At 46.8% G+C, this 27,865-nt stretch overlaps 1 protein-coding gene across 1 annotated transcript in view; it reads left to right on the forward strand.

Annotated features, from left to right (window-relative positions):
• The window catches only part of ITFG1 (integrin alpha FG-GAP repeat containing 1), a 1,448,837-nt gene that overhangs the window by 533,668 nt on the left and 887,304 nt on the right, over positions 1-27,865 (forward strand). The window lies entirely within an intron of this gene.

The raw sequence follows: 27,865 nt of genomic DNA on the forward strand, positions 1-27,865 counted from the left end.
AACCGTTAAAGGGCCAGTTGGCTCGGATCTCGGCAGAAGGGAGAGCCGTGTCTGGTTGCATTTTAAAAGCAACTTTCGACGCTGCAGACAACGCAGGAAGATTGATAGCAGAAGGTACTGTTATCAAGAGACATGCGTGGTTACGGCAGTCGGGGTTCAAGACAGAAACACAGGCGTCATTAATAGACAAGCCGGTGGAACCAGATCTATTGTTTGGGAAAGCGGTCGAAGACGCACTTAAAAATGCCAAGGACGAGTACGAGACTCTCAAATCCCTTGGCCAGCTTACCAACAAACCCCCAAACCAGAGGGGGAACAGTAATTTTCGTCGCCCACGCGGCCAAAATTCACAAAGAGGCAACTATGCCCAAGGACAGGGTACACAATGGAACAACAACCAGCAGTCTACCCAAAGTTACAGTAAAGGTAACAAGAGAGGTCGTGGAAGAGGCAGAGGCAGCCCCAACAAGGGAGGTGGCACGCCTCCGCCAAAGCAGTGACGCTCAGTTCAGGGTCCCTTCTCACGCAACCCCAGTAGGGGGACGCATTTCCAACTTCACCCAGGTTTGGGAAGGGATCACCTCAGACAGATGGGTGCTGTCAACAGTGTCCGCAGGATATTGTATAGAATTACTGCAGCGTCCCCGGAACCACCCTCCACGACAAAGAATACACTCCTTACAACATCAGAAGATCCTTCTCGAGGAGATCGCCATTCTGCTAGAAAAGGACGCGATAGAACTCGTCCCAGGACACCAGGTAAACAAGGGTATCTATTCAACTTACTTCCTTGTGCCAAAGAAAGATTTGACAATGCGCCCAGTATTGGACTTACGGCCTGCCAACAAGTATGTCAAGCCCCAAAAATTCATGCTCCCAGCGCACAGAAAATACTTGCGCTTCAAGGTAGACAGTCGCCACTACCAATTCAAGGTACTGCCCTTCGGGATAGCTTCAGCACCAAGGGTATTCACCAAGGTACTGGCGGTGGCAGCTGCACACCTACGCAGGGAGGCAATCCCAGTGTACCCTTATCTGGACGACTGGCTCATAACGGGGGAAACCCCAGGAATTTGCAGGTCAAACATTCAGAGGACTATCGACCTCCTCCACGAATTAGGCTTCTCCATCAACGAGAAGAAGTCAAGTCTGGTGCCAAGCACCTCAAAACAGTTCCTAGGAGCAATCCTAGATACTCAAAGGGTTGACCTTCCCTTCGGAAGAGAGAATCCGGAATATACTACTGCAAATTCCGCATTATCAGTCAGGTCAACAAATAACGGTACGCAAAGCAATGCGGTTACTGGGCATGATGGCGTCATGCATTTACCTGGTCCCCCACGCGCGTCTGCGCATGCGTCCCATGCAGGAATGGTTGGCGAAACAGTGGTCTCAGGCAAGTGGTCAGTGGGACGATCTAGTGGTCGTTTCGCCAACACTAGTACAGAGCTTACACTGGTGTACAAGAGAAAATCTCGCAAGGGGAAAACCCTTTTACGATCCCGAAGTACAGGCAGTGGTGACTACAGATGCATGCCTGACTGGGTGGGGAGCTCACCATCTCCACCACACAGCTCAGGGTCTCTGGTCTCACTCAGTAGCCAAGAACCACATCAACCTGCTAGAGCTTCTGGCAGTATTCCGAGCGCTTCGGGCGTTCGAGCCCCACCTGCTAAACTTGTCGGTGCAGATCCAGACGGACAGCACGACAGCCATGTTCTATCTGAACAAACAAGGAGGGACTCGTTCGCCAAATCTGTCCAAGCTTGCCCAGAAAATCTGGATATGGGCACTCAGACGGAACATCTTCCTGTCATCACAACATGTTCCAGGGGAGCTCAATTCCCTAGCGGATGCCCTAAGCAGAGACTCCCTCCCAGAAGAACACGAATGGGTCCTTCACAGAGAGATCGTAGAAGATCTCTTCTCTCAGTGGGGTTTCCCCACTATAGACCTATTCGCCACAAGCGAAAACAGGCAATGCCCAGGATTTGCATCCAGGTTCCCCCAGCCAGACTCCCAAGGAAACGCCCTGTGGATGAACAGGTCAGGGATGTTTGCGTACGCTTTTCCACCAACTCCTCATCAGGAAGGTGGTGTACAAGATGAACAAGGAATCGATGACGCTCATCCTAGTTGCTCCCATGTGGGCGAGACAACCATGGTTTCCACACCTACGCAGGATGGCGGTGTGCGAGCCCATCAAACTCCCAACCTGGTACAACCTACTGTCCCAGCAACAAGGTCAAACAGTGCACCAGGAACCCAACTCAATGAACCTGGCAGCATGGCTCCTGAGGTCATAGAGACAAGTGGAAGAGATTCGTTATTTGGTGCCAGAATAAACAAATCAACCCAGTTGATTGCACTCCTTCCAACGTTGTAACATACATGCTCCACCTGCTGGACGCAGGTTTGGTTTTTAACTCTCTGAAAGTACACCTGGCAGCCCTCTCGGCTTACACCACATCCCATAACAAAGTATCGTGGTGGAAAGTACCAGTAGTTAAAGCCTTCATGGAAGGAGTAAAGAGACTTCACCCTCCTATTTCGAACCCACCGCCAGGATGGGACCTCAATGTGGTGCTAGCTAAGCTCATGGGCCCCCCTTTCGAACCCATGCATAAAAGTAGTCTCAAACACCTGACTTATAAAACGGCCTTCTTAGTAGCCATTACCTCTATAAGAAGGGTCAGTGAAATTCAGGCTCTGTCAGTGCAGGATCCTTTCTTTACTATCCACAAAGACAAACTGGTTTTACGCACACACCCTAGGTTCTCACCTAAATTTATATCTAAGTTCCATGTAAACCAGTCCATCGAGCTCCCGGCTTTCTTCCAGAACCCGCAAAGCTCAGCTGAGGTGAAACTACACACCCTTGATGTGCGTAGGGCGGTCCTCTACTATGTAAATAAAACCAGACCGCTAAGGAAAACAGATCAACTGTTTGTCTCCGTAGCTACAGGCAGAGAGGGGGATCGCGTCTCTAAAGGCGCGATCTCGAAGTGGATTATCAACTGTATACAGCTGTGTTACTCTCTTTCTGAAAAAACTCTGCCTTTTACGCCAAGGGCCCATTCTACTAGAGGCATTGGGGCCACTCTGGCTTTCATTGCAAATGTTCCCCTCGACACCATTTGCAAAGCAGCTACTTGGAGCTCTATTCACACTTTTACTCAGCATTACTGCATTGACACTCATTCCAAGACAGATACACAAGTGGGACAAGCGGTTCTAAGACACCTGTTTGCTCATGACCCCTCTCACATCCCACCTCCTTCTTCTGGTACTGCTCGCTAATCTATGCACAGCATGTGATCTAAGCAGATTCCACAAGCCTCAGAAGGGATACATTACTCACCGTAATCGTATTTCTGATGCTTGTATCTGCTTAGATTCACATGCGACCCACCCTTCCTCCCCTCCGAGAGAAGGCGCATGATTGCTTGTAGTCTTACCTTTCTGTCTATCTGCTTGGATTATACAATCTGAGGATCCTAGACGCGTGAGGGATCTTGGGTACAGTGGACGTCACACTAGGGATAGTATTACTGGCACGCCTGTGTCGACGCCCATTTTCGAGTTTCGAAAAACAAACTGTAATACTCCGCAGCTTCCACTAGATGTCGGCCTATGCACAGCATGTGAATCTAAGCAGATACAAGCATCAGAAATACGATTACGGTGAGTAATGTATCCTATATATATATATATATATATATATATATATATATATATTCAATGAAAATACTTTAAGGGGACGTTATGGTTATGTTGGACTAATAAAAACCTTTGAAATTCACTGAAAAAACTTTGTTGAAGGGACGTTATGGTTTCAAGTAAAATCAAAAAACCCCAGAAATTCGCCAGTTATGGTAAGCTAAACAACCATAACTCGCACCACCACCGTGCACTGCTAAGACTAACACCCAGGACATCAAAGATGACATCAAAAATGTCATTGATGACATCACTGATGACATCACATGTGAAATACATTTTGATGAAAAGTCCCTACAAGGAGATGTGTTTATATTGTTGGTAACAAGATGTCGGGGGTGATCGGGATACCTATCATGAACTACTTAATCTATTAAAGAATCTACTCATCTAATTTCATTGTATTGTAGTGTTGTTAATACAGAAACCCAATCATATATAAACATAGGCAATGACTGCAGCATGCACTATAGAAGTACACTATTTATAATCTTCTAATTTTGGATAGCACAATAATGAATGCTAACGTATCAGAGTTTTGAGTAATTTTAAACATGTAATAACTAGCTAACAATTCAAGACTTACAGCACTTGTGCTGGTACAAACAATACATATGAAGAACCACAATGCATACAAGTCAGAGGCACATACAGGGAAACTAAAGCATCATCAGAAAATGTTAATGACATTAAAGGTTATCTTCATGTATACAAATGAATTGTGTTTGAGGCCTGCTCATTTCCCCATGTATGTGCACCATGAGCTGAGACCAAACCCTAAGGAAAGTACCCAAAGAACATAAGACAAGGTTAAAGTCTAGGTATATAGCACCTTTTCCAATTTTATTATTCTGACTGCCAGTGAACAAAACCGCCTGGCCTATATATGTCAATAAACAAAAACAAGTGGCCCAGATATGTGATGTCATCAGTGATGTCATCAATGGCATTTGTGATGTCATCTTTGATGTCCTGGGTGTTAGTCTTAGCAGTGCATGATAGTGGTGCGAGTTATGGTTGTTTAGATTACCATAACTGGCGAATTTCTGGGGTTTTTCGATTTTACTTGAAACCATAACGTCCCTTTAACAACGTTTTTTCAGTGAATTTCATAGGTTTACCAGTTCATTCTATTTTCCTACAACTTACTAATATCCTTACCCAATATAGCAATGTGTGTGTCCAATTTACAGTGTGTCACCTTAAAACTCTGCCAATTCCTACCTTCTGGAATCATGTTTAACACTTCCATACACTTTTTGCAACTTTCAACTAGTTTTGCATCTGTAGACGTCTATGAACATCTGACTTCATAGCGGACCTTCCGGACAGTGCCACATGACCATACGCTGGCGCGCGGCCGGATGACGTGTCTGAGAACCCGTCCGCACTTCACAATAAGATCTTTGCTTCGCGGACAGTTCAGAACTGCATTTTCTACTGATCTAGGAACTTTCATCTTCAAAATTTCCCTTGCACAGCTCCAACACCTATTCCTACTCATTATCCATTAACAATCTAGTACACAGTACATACATTTAGCAAAACTGCTATTTATCTTAAAATGGCATCCGCTAATGCCATCCCTCCTCCCCAAGAGCCACCACCAATGCTGTAATCAAGGAGCATGAGAAACACTGCCCCCTACCTTAGAAATAACACATGCACAACATTTTCCCTTGTCCACCTACCCCTCCATATTAGTGTTTGGTTCCTCTTCCCTTATTTCCCTCCCCACCTTTCGTTCTCAGCTCTCCTGCCAAAAAAAATGCATCCAAAAACAACAAAAGACATATTCCTTTAGGAACCACTTTTCACAGTTAAAAAATAGAAATAAAAAAACATGTTTAGACTCCATCTACTTTATATTTCTCAGTAAAGTACATAGACTCAATAAGATTTTCCAACATTTCCATTTGCATTTTGTGTTATGCTAATGGATAGTGTGCCATTCATGTGGCCTACGGCGTCCCGGTGTAGGAAGGAAAATCCTTTTCCAAGATGGCCACCATGGAAAGGGAAGGCAAGGGTTCCATAGAGGGCCCCTCTTCGCTTTCCATGGCAGCCTGCTGAAGGCAAAAAGAGAACCCTATGACCATATTACCACAAGCATATTTTTCTTCCCTTTCAGATCTATCCTAATTTCGAATACCTTTACCACAAAGCCAGTCCCAGGTGGACATGGCCACTTTGATCCTATGTTTTGTCCCTTGTGGTCATGTCCAGTAGCCAGATTGTCCGGATCATGACCTTATTTCATGACCCGGACAATCTGGCCACTGCCCATGGCTACCCCTCAGTCACTAAAGGTATACCTCTATTTTTTGTAGCTACATTATGACACTTGTCAAATAATAAAACACTGGCACATTTGCAAAACCATGCTTGTAGGTCCTTGCCAATGCTCCTTACGCAAGTTTGCTGGAAAACCACCCATGTTTTAGTTTGTCAAAAGTGTCAAATGTATGCACATACAATCGTCATATAACCTAGCCCCCACTTGACAAAATCCATTTAGACTTTACGAAAACATCTATATCTAGATCTATAATCTTTTTGCAAACCTTTGTGTAGATTTGTCAAACGGCACCACATTTATAAGCCTTTACAATATTTTGGGACCCCCCCTCTAATTTTGCTACCTCTTGACAGAATCCCACCAAACTTCGCAAAAACATGTATATCTAGATCTATAATCTTTTTGCAAACCTTTGTGTAGATTCGTCAAATGGCACCTCATTTATAAGCCTTTGCATTATTTCGGGACTCCCCCCTCTAATTTTACCCCCTCATGACAGAATCCCACCAAACCTTGCATACTCACTCAGAATCAGGTCAGAAATATACATGCACAATTTCATGCAGTTCCATTAAGTGGTGAAAGTTATAAGCCATCCAAGAACTGCATTTCACCAACCCTGTAAAGCTGAGATGTCCGCGAACTTTTCAGGACTGTTCGCGAACATCCAAACTGTTCGCTGACTTTTGTGGCACAAAAACACCTGTTTGCTTCTTGCAGCCATATCATATCCCATCCTCATCACCCCTCACCTCCCCAGAGATTATTTGATAAATTTGACAAGTGCAATGTAGTTGTGTTTTTTATTATGTTTTTACCGCAATGTCCGGGTGCCGGCCGCTGTCTGCGAATCCAAGATGGCGGGCGTTTCCAAAAATCTGACGCACTTCACGCTGTTCACCATTCAATCAGCGAACACGTCGCATGTCTGTGGACATGACGCAAGCCGATTAACCAATCGGTGTCCTGTCCACACAGCGAACAGGGAAGTGTGTCAGCGGAGCGGACATAGATATCACTAATTTTTTTGTGACCTACTTTTTGGTAGTTTTTAAAAAAAAAACTACTGGACGAATTTTCACCAAATTTACAAAAGCACGCTTTCGGGACCAAGCCGCTGCTCCTGCCGCAAATGTGAAAATCCGTCCAGCGGTTTGGGCTGTAGGCGTGAGCAAAGTTTTTACCCCATTCATTCTAGGGAGAAAAAAAATAAATTTTGGGACCCCCCCTATAACTTTGCCCCTCCCCCCCCCGGACCAAACTGCACCAAACTTTGAAAAAAAATTGAGTGGGCGATATACTTTTTTTTTGCAAAGTTTGGTGTGGATTCGTCCAGGGGGAGCGAAGTTGTAAGCCGCCCAAAAAGTGCTCTTCCTATGGGATTAACAACTACTGTGGCCGTGTAATATCCAGTTCACCTCAATGCTATGGTTTACTTCCGGTCTTCCTCGCTCGCCCTCCTGAGGCGTGTGGGCATAGATTCATCACCCCCTGATGCAGTGTAAACAGTGCAGTCGAAAGATGGTGGCTGGTTGCACACATTAACCTCAATTGTCCCAAAAGTGCTGAGTGCAGCACTCCCTACAGTGCATGCTCCCCCAGATTTGAGAAACAAAGGTTACCAGCAGCCAATAATCCAGGGAGTACCCTTAACCAAACTCCACTAGGATTTAAAGAAAAATAAGAAAACACACGGGTTCATAAAGAAATGGGTGTCACAGAGACATCATAAAAATTAAATGGCATTGATGTAATTATAATAGTTTCCATTCTATTCATTTCGTTCTCACAACGCCCGTTGAGACAATGGAAATATGATCACGTTCATCACTTATCACAAACAGAATAGTGTTGTCGTAGTGTTGTCGTTAACAGTACACAAGGGAGGACCACGACTTGCGAAACCTAAAAGGCTGCGTAGTCCCCGTTTGTTGTTTCCCCCATTTTCAACTGATCTGCTTGCTTTAAGTAACCTGAAATGAACTCACTTCAACATTAAAAGCCCACTGCTCTGCTATGTCTACGTCTAGCATTCTAGCCAATCATCTCCACATGTTGGCTTTAATCGCTCAATGGGCGTTCATGTACACCCTCAGGCTTACTTATGGTGTCATATTTACAAGGTCAGTCGAACGACAGGCACGTTTTTGGCTATAATAGAATTCTATCAATATAATCAGCACTTCTTCTGGAACTGAACTAAAAGGACTTTCAATCATGCTTTCGTCTGTGTACAGTATTTATTAGCGGTGAAAGATGTTGACGCTACCGTTAAACATATTCAATATGTCATTATTATTATTTCCATCTTTCTGTCACTTTGCTCTAAATTGCATGGACTGATATAAGTAGTAAGACCTCTTTAGGTCTTTTGTAGCTGGCTGCTTTTCCGCTTCTTTCGAACCATGGCATGCCCCATCAGGCTGCAGCGGATGTTGTCAGAGAGCTGGCTAAGGGTGGGTGGCAACTTTTAGATGATGGAGCCCAGTCAGGACCTTGCATAGCACAGATGGGAAACGTACAGCTGATGCTTGGACACTTTGGATCAGCCTTAATGTGGAACCATTAAAACCTGGATAGAGTTTGCGCATTTGGAAAGGCAGATTTTACCTGTGACTTGCTTTATAATAATTCTTCAAGAAATGCGTTTGACATGTTTTTTTCGCCTGTCCTGCAGTCTTAATCTTGTGCTTCGTCGACTTCACAATATAAATATGGTGACATTAATAATGTACAGGTGTTGTCGAAGTCTGTGGTTTTGTTCTGTTTAGCGATGATGGAATTCATATTGTTCGTCAGGTTTTGAGATAATACAATTAAAGTTCTGCCCTCAAATTCTCGAAAGGCAGTGTTATACCTGTTCTTTAAAGTTACTGCAACTGCATGTTGTATCGCTGTGACAAGGTCACAATGAGAACATCTGCACATGGCCGCTTGTTTTTTTGTTGAATTTCTGCATTAAAAAGAATATGCATTTAAATGCAATGTTTTCATTTTAAATCTATATCTGCTGCTGAGCTTCCGGGCACGGCTTGGTATGTGTGCAGACAAATAAGACCAACACATGTATATTCTGTTCTGTCTCTAGATGAGGAACGGAGCATTTTATATCTTGGTTTCAGACCGAACTGCAGGAGAGAGGTTTGTTGAGCACAGCCGTAGGATGCATACGTCTCTTTTGTCTGCATAACCCTATGCCGCCTGAAGCAATCGATGCACATTGATCTCTAAAGTCTAGTGTACCATTTGATGTTTTTTCCTGCACGAAATTGGAGGTGAAAACTGTTCGTTTTCTCAGCCTATCACTTGTCAGCCATGTGAATTCCACTTATTGGAAGGCATTTCTCTCCCTGGAAACATTATAGACGACGGCAGGATAGTGGGGATGTTCTGTCTGCTGAGCCCGGGTTCTTAAACTAGTCTTGCACCACTAACTTTTAAAAAAAAATTGTTATTATTTAGTTAAACAACCTTGTAACAAAAACATTTTTACACCAAATATTTAACAAAGATTTTACACATGGCATACACAGAAACACATTAAATTCATCCAGAGTAACAACATGTAAGCTTGCTACAGCAACAATTTAAAACAATTCACTCACTTTAATTCATTAACAACATATGTTAAAAAGGACCATTCATAGCTAACATCAATGTAGCTTTCATCACTACTTAATAAGCTAAAAACAGTTTTTTCTAGTTCCCACCAATGCTAAAGGTAATACAGATGGCATAACAATCGCCCTATGCAAAAGCCAAAGTTAAAGTGCAACGTGACTAAAGTGCAACATGATGCAACTGAGTCTCTTCGAATCTTAAGTAGTCCAAAAAAACAGTAACTGCCAATACAAGTGTCGGGAGATTTTCCTGGGTTGATAGGCTGGACACTTTGTACCCAAGAGGAATGAATTGTGACTTTTATTTAATGTGTTTTGTTTAATCGTACTTGATTGCTAATGCCTCTGAACAAACAGATTGTGAGTGGAACCTCCAACAGATGGCTTAAACCCTCCATAAAACTGAAGATATCCACTTGAACGTATGATATACATCCTGTAACATTGTGCACCTCACAGATACCCACCTGTATTCCAGATGCCCAGGTGAATACAGAATATGCCTTCTGAAGCATTTTGCCACCCCACAGATACTGTTTCCACTATTGAATAACAGAATACACTCTCAGAGTATCCCCATCCACACCGCATGGTGAGAATTGAAATGGAGTAATGTTGGATAATTTCAATCTGGAAACTCACATGTGACGACCCGGGTGCACCGGAGGAACGTAGGGATACTTCCCAGCGTTCCGATTGCACTGCACTTAGGGTTGCATAATTACCGTGCTCACTGCACTCACCCGCATCTACAACAGGATCGATTCATCCATTTAACGACCCCAAGTAATGACTAGATAATCTCATTAAAGTGCACGATGTGTTATACACCACTTGGTCCGAGAATCAAACGGGCAGTCTCCATGGCTATAAAGACTCATTCGACGTGCCCACACCAAGATGGCGGGCGCTATATCTTGATGCACGCATGCGCACGGTCGCCATAGTTACGGGAATACATTCTCGATGGTGGCCGTTACAGACTCCTGGTAAGACGGGCGAAACGTAACGAGCAAGGTAAAAGAAATTGTAAACCTTTAGCATTACAACCTTTCTCACACTAATGGATATTCACTCAGCTTTCAGACAAACACATAGTAACCCCCGCATCAGACGAGCGTTAAGAGTTTGATAAACTCGTGAGCATACTGAAACTCACGCGTTCCCGCGTTAAGCACACTCGAATAGAGGGCTTCATGCGGATACCCGCACGGACACACACATTAGGCATAATGTGATGTTTAAGCCTGCAGTACAGTACACTGAAATTGGCTTTCTATTTACAGAATCTTGTAACATTTTTTTGTGGGAGATCGACCTGATACCCTCAAACACCATAGTGACCTTGGAGAAAACGCACTCGCCTTTGTGGTGAGTATTACTTTTCCAACACATTGACCATAATTAGTGTAATTTGTAATTTATGATGTACTTTGAACGGATATGATCCAAATAGTTATTTAACTTACAACTAGCAACCCAATAACTTAGTTATGAAAGCGACAAAGTGTTGTTGAACCTATATAATGAAGTCCATTTCTGTCTTACCCGCAGAATGGACATTACCTTTTGGAACAGATAACTTGAAGGCCCTGAAGATGAACTTCTCTAAGTTCGAAACGCGTTGGCACTTATTATAGAAATATTGTCCCAAGTTTTCCTCTGCACATTGAAAAAATCATAAAGGACTATCTTATACATTTGATGAACGATGCACAAGCTCACGTAGAACCCCATGAAGACATTGGGGAGTGGACAGATTGAGAATCACTAGAGTTAACCAGATGGTTCCCCTAGTGTTAGTTTTTGAACTGGACAACACAAGTGTATAAGAAAAATCATTCTTGAACTTTATGTTGAAATTGAATTATTGTCTATATTTTTTGAACACCTAACATTTTGTACTGTTTGAAACTAAGATTGCTTTTTTAAGTTAATAAGGACATGCCATGAATGCCTATTGTGATTAACTTGATTAAAGTGACATACGATTGATTTTCTTTGAAATATACACTTATGACTTCTGAGATTTATATCTTTAAGAATGGCAGTAAAAGTGTTTGTTTGAAACGTTTATAGTTTGACATTGACTGTTATCATTGAAATATTCTAAACTGTGCTTTGTCTTAATATTTGAATATTAAAAGTGGTCACCATTTTGACCAGAAAAAAACATAGGAAGGGCATTGACCCTACAGGAGTGCAGGAAAGTTTCACCCTTTTGCAAATAAGTGGTAATCTTTCGAATCTGACTAATTTGGGGTCTCTCTTGGTCTAGGGACTCTACACTTTCCAGCACCTGAAATAATCAGGTTCACAAGAATCCGAGAACATATTCATGAACACAAGAACACTCGCAGAACTATCCATTTTATACACAGATGAACAAGTAGTGCCCCTCTAACCCGCTCTTTTTTTTCTACGTGACTAAAGTGCAACATGATGCAACAGAGTCTCTTCGAATCTTAAGTAGTCCAAAAATACAGTAACTGCCAATACTATTGTCATGGTTCTTTCTCAGAGGCAATATTGCAACATAATTTCTCCATCATCTGCAGAGAACACATCAGCATACTCTCGAAAGCAATTCCACCTTTTCCCCTGAATTGCAACACATGCTGTTAAAAGATGTCTTAATGTCTCTTTATGCTGCTCTCCCTCACAGAATTGACAGTGACCTTGATCTCAGCACATTAGCCCATATCAAATCATAATTTCTTTAGTAGAAATTAAGTTCCAGTGGAAAAGCAAGAAACCTCTTCCCTATCTGAGTAAATTGAGAGATACAGAGCTAGAGTTCCCAACTTGTCAGATGACTCGGTGATCGGTACCAGTGGAATCCACTGTATCGTACAAATCATATAGGTATAAAATTCTTTAACTCCACATGGATTACCAACCAGTTCTGCCACTGATGATTAAACCATCAAAAGGTGCGAAAGACAAAAGGATGAAAAGGTGTGTTTATACCTGTCCCCCAGAGTTTCCAGAATAGTTTTCAGATCAAGAAAAGGAGTTCTCGGTGGGGCAGATACAAACAGAGATACATCCACCATGCCCTAGCGCCTAAAGATGGAATTCCGAGCTCATACGTAATGGCTGCATTAGGCACACTGTTAGGAACCTGAAGAATCTTCCTCCACACCAATCCCTCGAGGACAGGCAAGGAATCCAGAAGTCTGTCAACTCAATCCTGTACAGGAGTTTGGGAACAATATTCCCTTTAAAAAAACTTCAGTACAGGATACTATAAGTATTTGCCATATTTAAAATCAAATACTGATTTAATAAGGCACTCATACGTATTTTAAGCTGTTCTTTAGTGAGCTGCTTTTGTGTCTTTTCCTGGATGGCAAAATCCAAATATGTAAAAATTGGCACCTTATACACAGTTCACCAACTAGTAGGAAAGCTAAATGACTTTTAAATCTGTTAAAGAATGGACAAAATGTTGGCCCACATATGAGAATATCCCTTAAATAGGAGGTTGGATAACTTGCTGGGTTCTGGCGCTCGAGACGTGCTAATTCGATGAATAATTTCCTATATCCCCACCAGGGGAGACAAGAGCTTCCAAGATTGATCATTCAAAGTCTTGTCGCAATTACTACTCGAGTCACCCTCCCCAGGGTTAGCAAATCTAGAAGAATAATATGATACCCATAGTTCTTCGGGGATTGGATTAGCCTCCCGTACTGAACAAATATTCCTCGAATCATAAAGCAAATACCGGATATTCTTATTGGCAAGAGCTTGAATTTTTTTCAGCTTGCCTTTGGTATCTGATAATGCGATAGGACTTCAACCAGTTCCTGTAAGACTGCCTGACTTAATTAATGGACACCAGTCTTGCTTTCACTAATAGTGTGGAAATTCTGTTAATAGTTCTTGTGTCCTTGCATATCTCATTTTCTTGTTGCGACGTATAAAATGAAGAGGTCCATGTGAATTCGCGACCCTCTCAGTGGTACCAAGTCTAAACAAACAGGTATCTATTAAGCCCCAACACGAATTTCAAAATTCTCAATCGATCAACCGTCATTCCACTCTCCATCAGAAATAGTTCGTAAATATCTTGCAAGACACAAATTTACACGACATACATTAGGATTCCAGGTAATCATTTTCCCGAGATATTTAAGTGGGTACTAGTATCCATCTGAGCCAACTGTCCATTATTACTCCCATACAGTTCAAACTCCACGTTCAGCAAACAATGATCACTGAATTCAGTTGGCAGGATGTTCATAAGTTTACGTTTCTCAAATAATTTAGAGCTCATGAATATGTAATCCATTGACGACATGAGAGAGGCGTAAACCATGTAAAGTGACTCAGTACTTCACCCGTTTCAGCCCTATTCAACATCACCATCCCCGCTCCCACTTACATAACCAAAGTAGTGTGCTATATTGTATATAGTTGTGGATGGTGCCTCAGAGGTCCCATCATTCCAAATGGAACCTGGTGATCAACATAACTTAGAGCAATTAAGAATGTTTATGTGGGTTTCTGTTATCAGTTGAGTGACTCACCAAAGAAGGGAGCAGCAGCCTGTTATGCAAGCTCTTAATAAAGGCTGTCATTCATAAGGAAGAGTGAGATATCTTAATAACATTGGCGATGACTGACCACTGCCCAGGCTCCAGCTGAGGGAGGCAGGGTGTGGATCAGTCGAACCTGCGAAAGATGAACGCTCGAGACATGGTGGTGTGAGACTTCTCAGCGCATTCCAGCCAAGGAAGGTGGCTTTAGTGGGCCGTACCGGCTGGTGAGGGGCTGTCCATGGTACTCAACTGCTGCACCAGATCCTCCACAGGTGAGAGCGGAATTGTGCGCTGCGGTGAGTTCGGGGGGTCGCCACCAATTGATTAACAGGGACCACAAAGACCTGTATGCAGTGTGTATACATTGCATGCATGCAGAGCTAGAGATCGGCGTGGAAATAAGGCTCTGTTGCACGCTCAGCACGGTCCAGCCGGCATTAACATTGAAGCCTTCCCTTTTAAGGCCTGTGTTGGTAGTTCTAGTGGTGTCTACTTCAGAGCAGGCCGCATTCAGATCTCCCGAAAGGAGAATCAAACCATATACCCATTTGTCCAGCCACTCATTGCTTGTGTTCATTATCAGATTAGTACAAATATTTAGATTCCCATAACCAAGATGCCAATAAATGTTAACAATCAAGATGTCACAGTTGTACCCAATGTGACCTGATGCGAGTGGCTACAAAACCAAACATGTGGTTTATGCTCTGTATGATTTGAAAAGACTGACTCGATTTCACTAGGGTCAGTATTTCACCAGACGGACAACCAGCCTGAAGGCCCTTTTTTGCTGTCTCATAGTTACAATCGTAACCATCAATAAGGCGAGATTCCATTAACCAGGTTTCTTGAAAAATGTATGAATATTTAAGACTTTAAAAAGTCACCTATTATCTGGTTAGTGAAGAGATGGATATTACACCGGGTGTTCCACAACATGAAAAATATGGAATTTGTACTGATGTTAGGGGGAATGCGAAACAGAATCCCTTTCTTTCCTGTTCAAATTACCTGCAAGCCGTGACCGGTCTCACTGGATTGAGACTCATTCATACCACTATTCCAATAGGTCTGCGGCAGATGGTCCTGGCTGTGATCTAAACCCAGGGCAACCCCAATTTCTTTTGGAGGAAAGTTGAAGGTAACGCCGTCAACCAATCCACTTCGACAAATAACCCTATCATTATCGTGTGTAAGGTCGAAACCGAATGTACGAATGGTGTTAAGTTCATTCATCACCTCATCGAAAACCATTCTTGATCTCAAAACAACCTCCACTCTGTCAGTATTGAAATGATCAAAAAAGAATATTCTCTCAATATCCCGTGTTGAAATCGTACTGAGGGAGGGTATGGCATGCATTAATCGAAGGATGTTTGTACGATTCAAAATTGTTTGTTTTTGTGTAACACACTCTCTAACCACACTTTGAGATCATCATCTGGTGGCCTTTGCCCTAGAGAAGACCAAGACGTTTTTGAGACCTTTGTTCACGAGTTCTTACTGGGCCTTGAAATGCTTATCCTTGTCATTAGTAGTATTTCTGCTCTTAGAGCCCTTCAGAACACTGTCAGAAATTGAGGTTTCAGGAGTGACTATTTTCCCTTATTATTTAACCAGTTTGACTCCAAGAGGGAAATAGATTGCTGATTAACCATCCCCAACAGAAGTTCGAAAAGCCATATTGTTACTGTGTGAGGCTTCCTCTGGGCGGGGAGCAAAAGGATTAGTATGGTTGATAGGAGCAGCGATCACCTTAGTAACGACTGCTTCACTTGCAAAAGGGCTAAGGTGACCTAATGCCCGAACGGCAGAAGTCTGCAGATCCCCATCCATCACAGAATCAGATGATCGCACCCCACTACATGTGGCAACCTGATCCCTGTTCTGAGGTTGGAGGGAAAGAGACACCCCACAAACTCTGGTGCAGGGTTGTTAATACAACTTGGAATTAAAATGTAATCATTCTCACTTTCATTCAAATTCCTCCTACTCTAGCATTCTTATTCACCTCCCCTGTAACAATAACACTTGGATCGGGTTCTCTATTAAAATTGGACTGTTTTAAAAAAACAGTTTAGGAATTTCTTGGTGGCTTGCTTCAGCCTATTGAGTGGCATGTTTATGGTTTTCCTAACCCGTTTGCCACCCCAGCTTGGAGAAAACCCTTCTTGAGCCATTAATTGGGGGACTATTTTCCAGAACAGGTTCCACCTTCAACCCCTCAGTGAACCTGAAATTACTTTTATGGAAGCAAGATCCTTTGAAGTTGGTCGCTCTGGAGAAACATTACTGGCCATCCGTGTATCATTCCCTATGGGTGATCATCCCACCCCCAGGGTTAACCCACTCTACTACCTCTTGGCGAAATTCCAGGGGACAGGTAGATGCTGTGTTAGTGGGACCAGCAATGCACCCAGCGTCATTCGTCAAAAGCACAGTTTCCCTCTTTACCCACCACCCACTTGTAGCGTTAGCACACTCCCATAATGGAGCTATGAGTTTTTCAGACATGTCCTTGGATAAAACAGCAGGATTTACCAAAGTGTCCCTTTGGTTAAGTAAAAAGGTTTTTAAATTTTCTTGCACGTTCAAGTTTTCAAATTTAAATAAAATGTATTCCAACATAATAGAATGCAATTGAGTTTCCCTTTTTAAACCCTCATATAGGGATACTAATACACAGAGTACTTGGTTTATTTCTGTCAATATCTCTGTATACGAAGTGTCCATTTTGTTATTCAGGACTGTGTGTGGAGATGACATTCTACACAACTGCGCTTGCTCAGAATTTGATGAGATTGAATAGGAGAGGCACACATCATTCGAAGTTAGTTTTTAAAATGAAGGTTTGGAGGAGAATCCAGCAAAAAGCTATCCTCATTCTCCAGCATGGGGTCTGGCATGGATTCACATGCTCATGAATATTCCCTGTCGTCAGGCTGGGAATCCTCGGTAAAGAAAAAATCAGTATCAGTTTTGTTTCTGATCGGTCTTTCTTAGTAGTAACCAATCACTGGTCTCTGGATCATACTGTCCCCAGCCAATGACTGCCCCCTCCCTAATCCCCGCCTCTGGCAGCCATCCTCAGATTTTTACCACACGTTCAAGTGTTGGGAGTCCTTGTGCTATAGCTTTCGAGCTTTTTCTGCATTTTGCGCTTTTTCAAAGAGATTTCTCATTTTTCGGTTAAATAGAGCCTCAAGCTCCACCGCTTCTACTTCCGATCAATGGGGACCTGTTTTGGAATCTTCTACGCCCCTCAAGGGTGAAGTTTTCGTCGAGCTACGCTTCTTGGAGGATTTCAGAAGTTTTCTGAGGCCTACCTCGTGGACATGGCCCAGGAGAAAGGAAGCTCGACACCGGGTAAGCTGTTCAGGAACTGCCCTGGATGCAAGCTACACAACCTGTTCAAGGAGGACAAGCACTCGAAGTGCCTCTACTGCCTTCATGAAGACAAATCGCACGTGGAGAAGGACTGTGCGTTTTGCATGAACATGTCGGAACGGACCATGAGGGACAGTCGGACCCGTCTCGCCAGCTGGTTGGAAAGCAAGGGCCCAGCAGGTGAGAAGAAGAAGAAACCCGAGCGGTCTTCTAAGTCCTGTGAGGACGCCCCGGCGACGGGGGCCCAGCAGAAGGCAAAGCACTGTGAGTCCGCGGGCACCGGGAGCACCTAACGGTCGTGCTCCTCGGCTGCCAGGCAGGGCGCACCTTCACTGACGCCATCAACCGCGAGCCAACGCTCTGGCTCAGGGAAGAGAAAGTCTGAGAACCCTGCTAAGCTTCTGGAGAGGCCCCGGTCGATCTCAAAGGAACAGGCCGAAAGGGTACTAGGCGGTGACCCTCCCCCTAAGGTGAAGGCCTCGAGTGCACCCAAGGTGGTGAAGGCCTTGATTCACCCGGCCAAGGCCTCTATTGAGGGTATCGCTACAGCCCTGGGGAAGCCTGTGGAGTCTCCCCCAGGGGAGGCGACCTCTGGCCCAGAGTTTCCCTGCCCCTGCAGAGGGAAGCCTCTTTTAAGCCCATCCAGAAGACCCCCGTGAAGACCCCGGTGGAAAAAGAGGGGGGGGGTGCGGCGGCCACGGACATGACCTCGGAGGAAGAACTGGTCGAAGTCATAGAGGAGGCCCGTACCCACGGGAGGGATCCCGAAGAGGGGGGCGACGAGGGTGATGACGATGAGGCTCCGGTGGAGGAGGAGCAGCCGTCGCGTCCGTCGCAGCCCGGGCCACAAGACAACTCGGCGGCCATTTTGACAGCAATCCAGGCCTTATGCACGGAGATAAGGACCAGGTTGCCCTTGCCTCCGACGGACGACCTGACAGAGCCGAGTCCGTCTGGAAGCCCTCCTAACAAGAGAAGGATCCATCCAACCCCACCTTCTCAGCCCTCACGGCCCTCTCAGCCTTTGTCTACTTCCCCGAGGGACAACACAGGGACGGATGGCGACGGTGGTGACGACGGGGCCGATTCCTCGGGCGTCCCCTCCCAACGGAATTGGCTCGTTTCACGCCATGATCGCCAGGGCATCCAAGCTTTTTCAGCTCTGCCACGAAGAGAAGAAGATGGAAGGCTTCCTTTACCAACGGCGTGATGCCAAAAGGAAAACAGTCCTCGCGGCGCCGTTGTTGGATGACATCTGGGACGAGGGACTTGCCCTCCTCAAGAACCCGTCCACGACACCTGCTAAGAGGGACTGGCATGAGAAGTAGTACTGGGTCCCCGACGCCGCCCCCTTGTGCCTTAGAGCGCAACCGACCCCGGATTCGGTCGTTTCAGCAGCAGCCAAGAAGAAAGTGGGGGGGGGGGGGGGGGCATCAGCCTCGACCTCTACTTCCCCACCGGACGGCGAGGGAAAGAACCTGGATGCCATGGGACGACGAGTCATCTCGTCGGCGGCGACAACGATTAAGGCGGCCAACGCCCTAGCGATTGTGGCCCGCTACGACAGGGAGTTGTGTTACAAGATTGCCCCCCCTGTTGGACTTCCTCCCGGACGATAAGAGGGCAGAGGCCCTGGCAATCCTGTGGGAGGGTGAGGTGGCCTCTGACCATGCCATAAGGGTGGCCACGGACATTGCCGATACCGGTTTCCGCCAATTGGGCAACGGTGTTTGACTTCGACGGCAGGGGGTGGCTCAAGGCGACGGATTTCCGCCAGGATGTACAGGCCAAGGTTTTGGACATGCCCTTTGACGGGAACATCCTATTTGGGAAGACAATGGATGAGTCCCTTCAGGCCATCAAGACCGACACGGAGACGGCTCGGGCCTTGGGAGTTCCTCAACAACGACGTCCGCCCTTTCGGAGCTCCGGAGGCAAGCAAGGTGCCTCCAAGGGATTCGGTGGCGGCTCCTCAACGTACCGTCAAGCGGCCTGCTCCTCGTCACAAGAAGCCTACAGGGGACGAGGCAAGTCAGGAGGACCTCGCCATCATCGCCAAGGCGGCGGCCAAGCAAGACTGAACCGGCCGTGGTGTCGGGCCCCCACCGAAGCACCCCAGTGGGAGGCCGGTTGACTAGGTTCGTCAGCGTGTGGAAATCCATCTCCACCGACCGTTGGGTGCTCGATGCCCTGGCCCAGGGGCACACACTCTAATTCCTAAAGAAGTGTCCCCGCATTCCACCTGTGGCCAGGAAGGAGAACCATGTCCCTCAACTACTGTTGAAAGTAAAGGCGATACTCAAAAAAGGTGCCATCGAGCTTGTCCCAAAGAGGCTTCGGGGCTCCGGAGTTTACTCAAGATTCTTCCTCGTCAGGAAGAAGGTGGGCGGATGGCGCCCCATCCTGGACCTGCATCGACTGAACAAGTACATCAAGGCACAGAAGTTCGGGATGGTCACCCTCCAGCACGTGCTGGGACAGCTGGAGGAAGGCGACTTCCTATCGTCGTTGGATTTGTAGGATGCGTACTTTCACATCCCCGTTCTAAAAAGGCACCGAAAGTCCCTCAGGTTCATGGTCCAAGGGCGGCACTACCCGTTCAAGGCCCTCCCGTTCGGACTGAAGTCGGCTCCCAGGGTGTTCACCAAGTGCCTAGCACCAGTGGCGGCACGGCTGCGCCTGCAGGGGATCCACGTTTACCCCTACCTGGACGATTGGCTCATCCGGGCAACTACAAGGGAGCTCGCCGTCGAACACACGGCAAAGACCGTCCAGCTGCTCAAGGACCTGGGATTTTCCATCAACTTCCCCAAATCCCACCTGATCCCATCGCAGGTCGCACTGTTTCTGGGAGCCAAGCTCGATACAGTAGCGCGATTGGCCTCGCCGTCGGAGGAAAGAACGAAGGCCATCCTGGGCAAGGTACAGCGTCTGCTGGCCACGGACATGGCCAGAGTGAGGTCCATCAAATCCCTTCTTGGGATGATGTCCTCCTGCATCTATCTGGTGCGCCTGTGCAGGCTTCGGATGCGTCCTTTGCAGGAGTTTCTCGACGCCTGTTGGATGCAAGCGACGACGGGCAGCTTCGAGGACAAGATCTCGCTCAACAAAGTATTCCGCCAAGCTGTTAGATGGTGGGGCACCCGCGCACATCTCGCGGCTGGCACAGACTTTCAGACTCCAGCATATCAGGTGATGGTGACGCCTCCCTGGAAGGATGGGGAGCGCACAACGGGGAACTTCACGCGAGGGTCCTATGGCTCCCAGAGGAGAGGCCGCTCCACATCAACGTACTGGAGCTCTGGGCGGTGTTCTGGGCTCTCAAGTCTTTCCTCCCGTCCCTCCAGGGCAAAGTGGTGAGGATCTTCACCGACAACACCACCACGATGTTCTACATCAGGGAGCAGGGAGGAACCAGATCCCCAGCCCTGTCCAAAGAAGCACAGGACCTGTGGCACTGGGCCGTTGCCCAGGGGATGTTCCTGGTACCCTTTCATCTAGCAGGGATGAAAAACACCATCGCCGACTCACTCAGCAGGGAGATGCGCTCGTGCCACGAGTGGGAACTACGCCAGGATCAAGTGGATCAACTGTTCCGGCGATGGGGCAAACCCCAAGTAGACCTGTTCGCGACGGCGACGAACTCCAAGTGCCAGAGGTTCGCCAGCAGGTCTCCCCAGCCGAGGAGCATGGGCGAGGCTTTCTCGTTCCCTTGGGACGGCCTGTTCCGTTATGCGTTCCCTCCATTGCCGTTGCTGCTCAGGCTCATCAACAAACTCAAGAGGTCCCGGTGCAAGATGATCCTCGACGCACCGAAGTAGCTGAGACAGATATGGTTCCTGGACCTTCTGGACTTGTCAGCGTCCCCACCAGTCCAACTGCCGACGGACTCGGATCTTCTCTCTAGAGAAGGAGGCGCCATTCTTCATCACAACCCGGAGTCGCTGAACTTGCAGGCCTGGCTCCTGCAGCACTAGAGTTTGGAGGATACGATATCCTGGCTGACTGCAGAGAGGTCCTTGCAACCCTCTCAGGATTACAGCCCCTCAAGTGCTACCATACTTACTGTCGCTAGCCAAAGCTGGACTATCTCATGCTTCATTCAAGATACATCTGGTAGCGATTTCCCGATACACCAGAACTACAGGGCGGTCATCCCTGTGATCTCATCGCCTGGTGAAGGAATTTATGAAAGGACTGTTTCGATCATTCCCGCCGGTGAAGGCGCCAGCCCCGGCGTGGGAGCTCAACGTGGTGCTGACCAGGCTCATGGTTCCGCCATTCGAGCCGTTGCATTCGGCCCCTTTGAAGTTTGTCGTGGAAGACAGTGTTCCTTGTGGCCATCACCTCCGCACGGCACGTGGGAGAGATTCAGGCCCTATCCTGCAAGCCTCCATACCTGACCTTTCACAATACGAGGGTAGTGCTGAGGACGCACCCCTCCTTCATGCCCGAGGTGCCGTCGGACTTCCATCTCAACGAGCCCTTGGTGTTCCGGCTGCATCATGCACTGTTATCGGTTGGCAAACCGACCGTTGCCCGGCCGTCCGGGAGCACATTCGACCAGAGCGATCGCTGCTACCACGGCGTTCTTGTCTGGTGTGCCCCTGCTGGACATCTGCAGGGCTGCTACGTGGAGGTCGACGCACACCTTCACGAGATTCTACCGCGTCGACCGGGATTCCAGGGAGGAGTCCAGAGTCGGCCAAGCAGTGCTGCTAAACCTGTTCGCTTGAGGTGAGCCTGGTGAGGAGGTAAGAAATGCTTAATGTTGAGTTTTGATGTAATGCTTAATGTTGAACCTTTGCCACCTCCCGTGGTTGTGCATGTGTGTACTGCTATGTATTCTTATATTCATGAGCATGTGAATCCATGCCAGACCCCATGCTGGAGAAGGAACAAGTTACTTACCTGTAACTGTTGTTCTCCAGCATGGGTCTGGCATGGATTCACATGCGTACCCTCCCTCCTACCCCTCTGTGGATCTTCACTTGATCATACTGCCACTTTACGTGCTACCAAATCTGAGGATGGCTGCCAGAGGCGGGGCTTAGGGAGAGGGCAGTCATTGGCTGGGGGCAGTATGACCCAGCGATCAGTGATTGGTTACTACTAAGAAAGACAGATCAGAAACAAAACTGATACTGATTTTTTCTTTACCGAGGATTCCCAGCCTGACGACGGGGAATATTCATGAGCATGTGAATCCATGCCAGACCCATGCTGGAGAACAACAGTTACAGGTAAGTAACTTGTTCCTTATGTATGTAAACCTCCACTGGTACCGGGCTAGGTTGAGGAATAACCAAATCATCCTAAGCAGCCTAGTTAGATGGGGCAGCCACTTTGGAAACTGCAGCTAAAACTAATGGTGCAGCATGTGAAAATACCAAAAAATAGTCCATAATTTTGCCGGGCGGTAATGTTGGTTTTTGTTACATTGGCTGTGACACTCTATCACATCCAGAGTCTGCTCCCCGAGTAACAGCCAGTTGAAAAGGCTCCTTGCCTTTTCAGGGGAAGGGAAAAAGTCCTTACGGGTGAAGTGACTTGAAAACAATTTTTTCTTTTTTTCAAAAACGTTTATTTTCATTTTTTTCATACGGACAACAACAAAACGTACTCATTCCACCCCCTGCCGGAAACTGCTCTCGGAGTCCTCTGGAAAACTCATGCCCTGAATAAGTGTAAAATTCTTATGTTGTGCGGGCACCATTGTTCCATATAGTCCGATTGATGGTACTCCAGCACCTTTCCCTAGTCTTTTTCAAAGGGACCAGTTGCATCCTTCAGGGTATGAGAAAGTTTTTCCATAGTGATTAGTGTCCAAACCCTTTGCAGCCAATTGAAAATCAGTGGGGGGGTTTGGTTTTTTCCAGTTCTGGGCTATGGCTGCCCATGCCGCTATCAGCAGGCCCATAAAGCACCTCCATTGCGACCTGGTAAGTTCCCTGGCTGGGGCGTCTCTTAGGCCGCGCAACCAGACCCTCTCCCCCATAAGTGCCACTTCGGGAAGATCCCCTGAAGCTGTACCTTTATATCCACCCAGAAGCCTTTTAACTTGTTGCATTCCCACCAGATGTGCCTCCAGGTGCCTTCACCTCCACATTCTCTCCAGCACTGGCTGGACACCTGTGGGAACATCACATGCAGTCTTGCCGGGGTCAGATGCCACTGAGTCATCACCTTGACCCACATCTCCCTCATCTGCAATTGTCGGGTCAACCTAGGGATATCGCCCCACAAATCTTCCCAGTGCTCTCTGTTGATGGGCTCTCTCAGGGTATGCTCCCATTTCACCATATATGACCTTCTGACCTTTTCCTCTTGCCCAATAATGAACCCTTAAAGGGTGGATACCAGTTTCCTAGTGCCTGGTTTGGTTATTGCAAAGTTCTCAAAACGAGAGAGATCCTGCGTCTCTGCCTGCTTAATCAAGGGGGTATTCAGCCAGTGCCTTAGTTGTTCATATTTGAATCTATCTGACTCTTTAATCTTCAGGCTCTCCGTACATGTCTCAAATGAAAGCACATCTTGACCCTCCATTTCTCCTATTTTTGTACACCCTGCTAGTTCCCAGCCTTCGTAGGCGCCCTTTTCTATTCCCGGGAGGAAGTCTGTATTCCCGTACATGGGGGTAAAGGTGCCCGGCACCGTCAACAGTACGCCGCGCCTAGTCGGCTCGTCCCACACATCCAGGGGGGCTTTCATCACCTCACTCACTCGCAAGTTTGCGTGTCTGTGCCGGTTACCCTTCCACAAGAGTTCTCTCAGAGGAGTTCTGGCTACTGCCCTGTCCTGTTTGACCGACACCTTCTGTTGCACCTCCCCCCATCCACTCTGAGTACCCATAACTGTGCAGCCTGATAATATTTATAGAAGTGCGGGAGAGCCAACCCCACTTCTCTTATTGGGTCCATTAACACTGCCCTTGAAATCCTCAGAGTCTTATTCTACCATAGAAAGGACGTGATTGCTTTAGTCAATGCCCTGAAGAAGGACCTGGGGATCTTAATCGGGCAGGCTTGGAAATAATATAGAAACTTTGGGAGAATGGACATTTTTATCACAGCAACCCGCCCCCACCATAAGATCGCCAGTGGCTCCCACCTTTCAAGGTCCCTCTTGATCGCCCCCAACACCCCGGGAAATTTGCCCCGTATAACTGGTCTACCCCACTCGTCAGGGAAATACCCAATTATTTAATCCTTTTATTCGCACAACTCGAACCAAGTGCCACGGCCTCCCTCCTCAACTCCCCTAAATCCCACGCCAGCGGGAGAATTTCTGACTTGCTCCTATTTATTTTTAGCCTCGCAATCGCCCCAAACGATTTGTAACACTCACTTGGTATCCACGGGGACGTCACTCAGCCTGCTCTGAACTCTTACAACAATCTCGAACCCTTCCCTGGAGTCTACTTGGCTGGAGACTGGGCCTGAAACACAGGATTGGTTGCGTTTAACTCCCTATTGTCTGTGTGCTTGAACCCCTTCTTCCCTGGGGTCCAACCCTTCCCTTTGATCCACAGCTCAACTTGTTTTCTTGGAAAGTGTGCTCTCCGTCCTGCTTTCAGCGAAGGGGCACGTTGATTGATGCAGCCTCGTTGCTGCCTAGTTACTTCACTGGCAAGAGTCCTACAGGTAAGTATAATGAGTCTTTTGAACAGTTCTCTAACTTCGTTCCTTTCCTTCCTCAGATGATGGCCGGCGTCTGGGGATGGCGACGTGCTGCTGAGATGAGTAGCGCTGAAGGTGAGTGAGAGTGCGATGCGACCCTTTTGTATTTGTATTGAACTGAGTTATTTTTCTGTGTCTTTTAGGTGCCGCGACGTTTTCAGCGTGGATGCCGGTTATGAAGAAGAAATGCACTGAGTAAGCGCGCTTTGCGGCACCTCTAGATGTTTCCACGCTAACCTGGAGTGTCTTTTCCCTCTTGCAGATGGATGAGAAGTTCCGAAGACAGAGTTCCCCCAGAGCGGCTAGGATTCAGGTAAGCGTTTGAACCTCGTACAGTCTTTAAAAATAAGCAAAGATTTGCTGAATGCTTACTAATGCCTTTTTTCTGTACTTTTCCCTTTTTCTTAGGAAGCAGCATGCCGGGATAGGAATGACACCGCCGAAGATGCCCGCAGAACAGAAGAAGCAATGAATGATGGGCAGAAGCGCCGCAAGGTAAGGCTGTTCCTAACGGTGTTCTTGTTCTTGCAGGAGCTGAGCACAGAAGAAAGATGCAGGCCTACTGGAGACCGATTCGAACACGGTGAGTGTCACGCTGCAGGTACAGAAAACACAAAGCATGTTTCTCAGCCTGGGCGTGGTTTAAATAGTCTCTGGGTGTCCCAGGTGTCTCTGGGCTGAACCACACCCAAAAGACTAGACTGCACATGCAGTTCTGGGAACCAAAATATGTGGGGGCATCCATCTTGTCCCCATCAATGCACTACAAGTCCAATCCCCAATGTTATCCTATGGGAGTGAGTGAGTCTGGTGCCACAAGCGCCAAGTCTGACTCCGAGTGGGTCTTTGGAAGGATGGAGAGGCCTTTGAGGGCCATGTAGGTGATCATGGCCTGGCCCCAGCCTGACATCTTTGAGGGCTGTGGACATGAGGGGCAGGAATCATGACACGATTCTAGCTCCTTAATCCCTTCCGGAAGAGTACGACCCAGGTCTCCCAATATCAACAGATCATCTGCATAAGCGACCACTTTGTGATGTATCCCTGCCATTTCTATCCCTTCTATTGCACTTGATTCCCTTATTCTGCTTAACGGTGGCTCCAGGAAGATGGCGAACAATAAAGGTGAAAGGGGGCACCCCTGCTTAGTACCTCAGGAGAGTTCCACCCTGTCCGTGGTTTCCCTCTTGATGCCAATTCTAATCGAGGGAGTGGTATAATTTGCCTTGACCATCTTGAGAAAACAGTCCCCAAAACCCATCCGCTCTAATGTTTTGAATAGCATTGACCATTCCAACTGGTCAAATGCCTTTTCGGCATCGGCCGCCAGAAGTGACGCGGGGGTGCGCTTTATGCCCACCTTCTCCACCAGGTGTGCTATGCGTCTCAGGTTGTCATGCATCTGCCTGCCTGGAATAAAACCCGATTGATCCTCGTGGATCAATTCGGGGAGCAACAGGGACAATCTTGAGGCAAGAGTTTTTGTGTAAATTTTAGCGTCCCGATTTATCAGGGCAATTGGATGATACAAGTCCGGAGAAGCCGAGTGTTTCCCTGCTTTGTGAAAAACTACTACCTTCGCCTCCTTCATGGTTGGGGTCACGTTACCCTCCTCTCTAAAGGAGCTATATAATTTGGTTAGGAATGGGACTAAATCCTCTGCATATTTTTTATAGAATGCCGCAGTAAAGCCGTCCGGCCCCGGGGCCTTGCCTGGCTGTAGACTCTTTATTGCTTGACGCACTTCCTCCTCCCTTATGTCGCCGTCCAGCTCTTCCCTATCCTTTTCGGAAATTTGTGGCAGTGTGAGAGAATTGAGGTATCTATCCTGGTCATCGCTGTCCGGCCTCTCTGTGGAGTACAGGTCTCTATAGAAGACTCTAAACTCTTCTCCCATCTCAGTGTTAGTAGTGAGCCTTTCCCCCTGCTTGTTGCGAATTGCCCTGATCATCCCCTTCTGTTGCTTTGCACGTAGTTGTCTTGCTAATAATTTGTCTGCTCTATTGGCTTTGGTGTAGTACCAATGCCTGAGGCGCAGGAGGCTCATCTCTACTTTCTTCGTGCATAGGACGTCTAACTGTCCCTGCATGTGCCTCATAGCCCCCTCAAAGAAAGGGTCGGATTTTGTATGCATTCACCTTGTATGTCGGTTAACTTTTTTTCAAGTTCTCTCTCCCATGCCTGTCTCTGCTTGTCTTTGGTCACTTTTTTTGCAATAAACTGTCCCCTTATGACTGCTTTCAGGGCATCCCAGTCCATACCCAGCCTTAACTCGCCCGTGTCGTTAATGGCTACGAACTCCTGTATCTTCCCCCTGATTTCTTCCCCCAGTATTGGATTGTGGAGGACCTCCTGCGGAAGCTTCCATCTCCATAGTCCCTTGTTCCCTTGTGACGCTTTCACATCTATCCACAAGGGAGTATGATCAGGTATCGGAATCGGTCCGTTTCCATGTTCAGAACTTTCCCCATTAATCCTGCCGTTACCCAAAAGTAGTCTATTCGTGACATTGAGTTATATACGTGCGAGTAGTGGGTGTAGCCTCTTTGTTGACCATTGCATGCTTTACATACATCTACCACTGTCAGATGATTCATTAATTGGCAGATAAGT

Source organism: Ambystoma mexicanum, chromosome 1p (genome assembly GCF_040938575.1).
Source record: "Ambystoma mexicanum isolate Mex_15411 chromosome 1p, UKY_AmexF1_1, whole genome shotgun sequence".
Lineage (NCBI taxonomy): Eukaryota > Metazoa > Chordata > Amphibia > Caudata > Ambystomatidae > Ambystoma > Ambystoma mexicanum.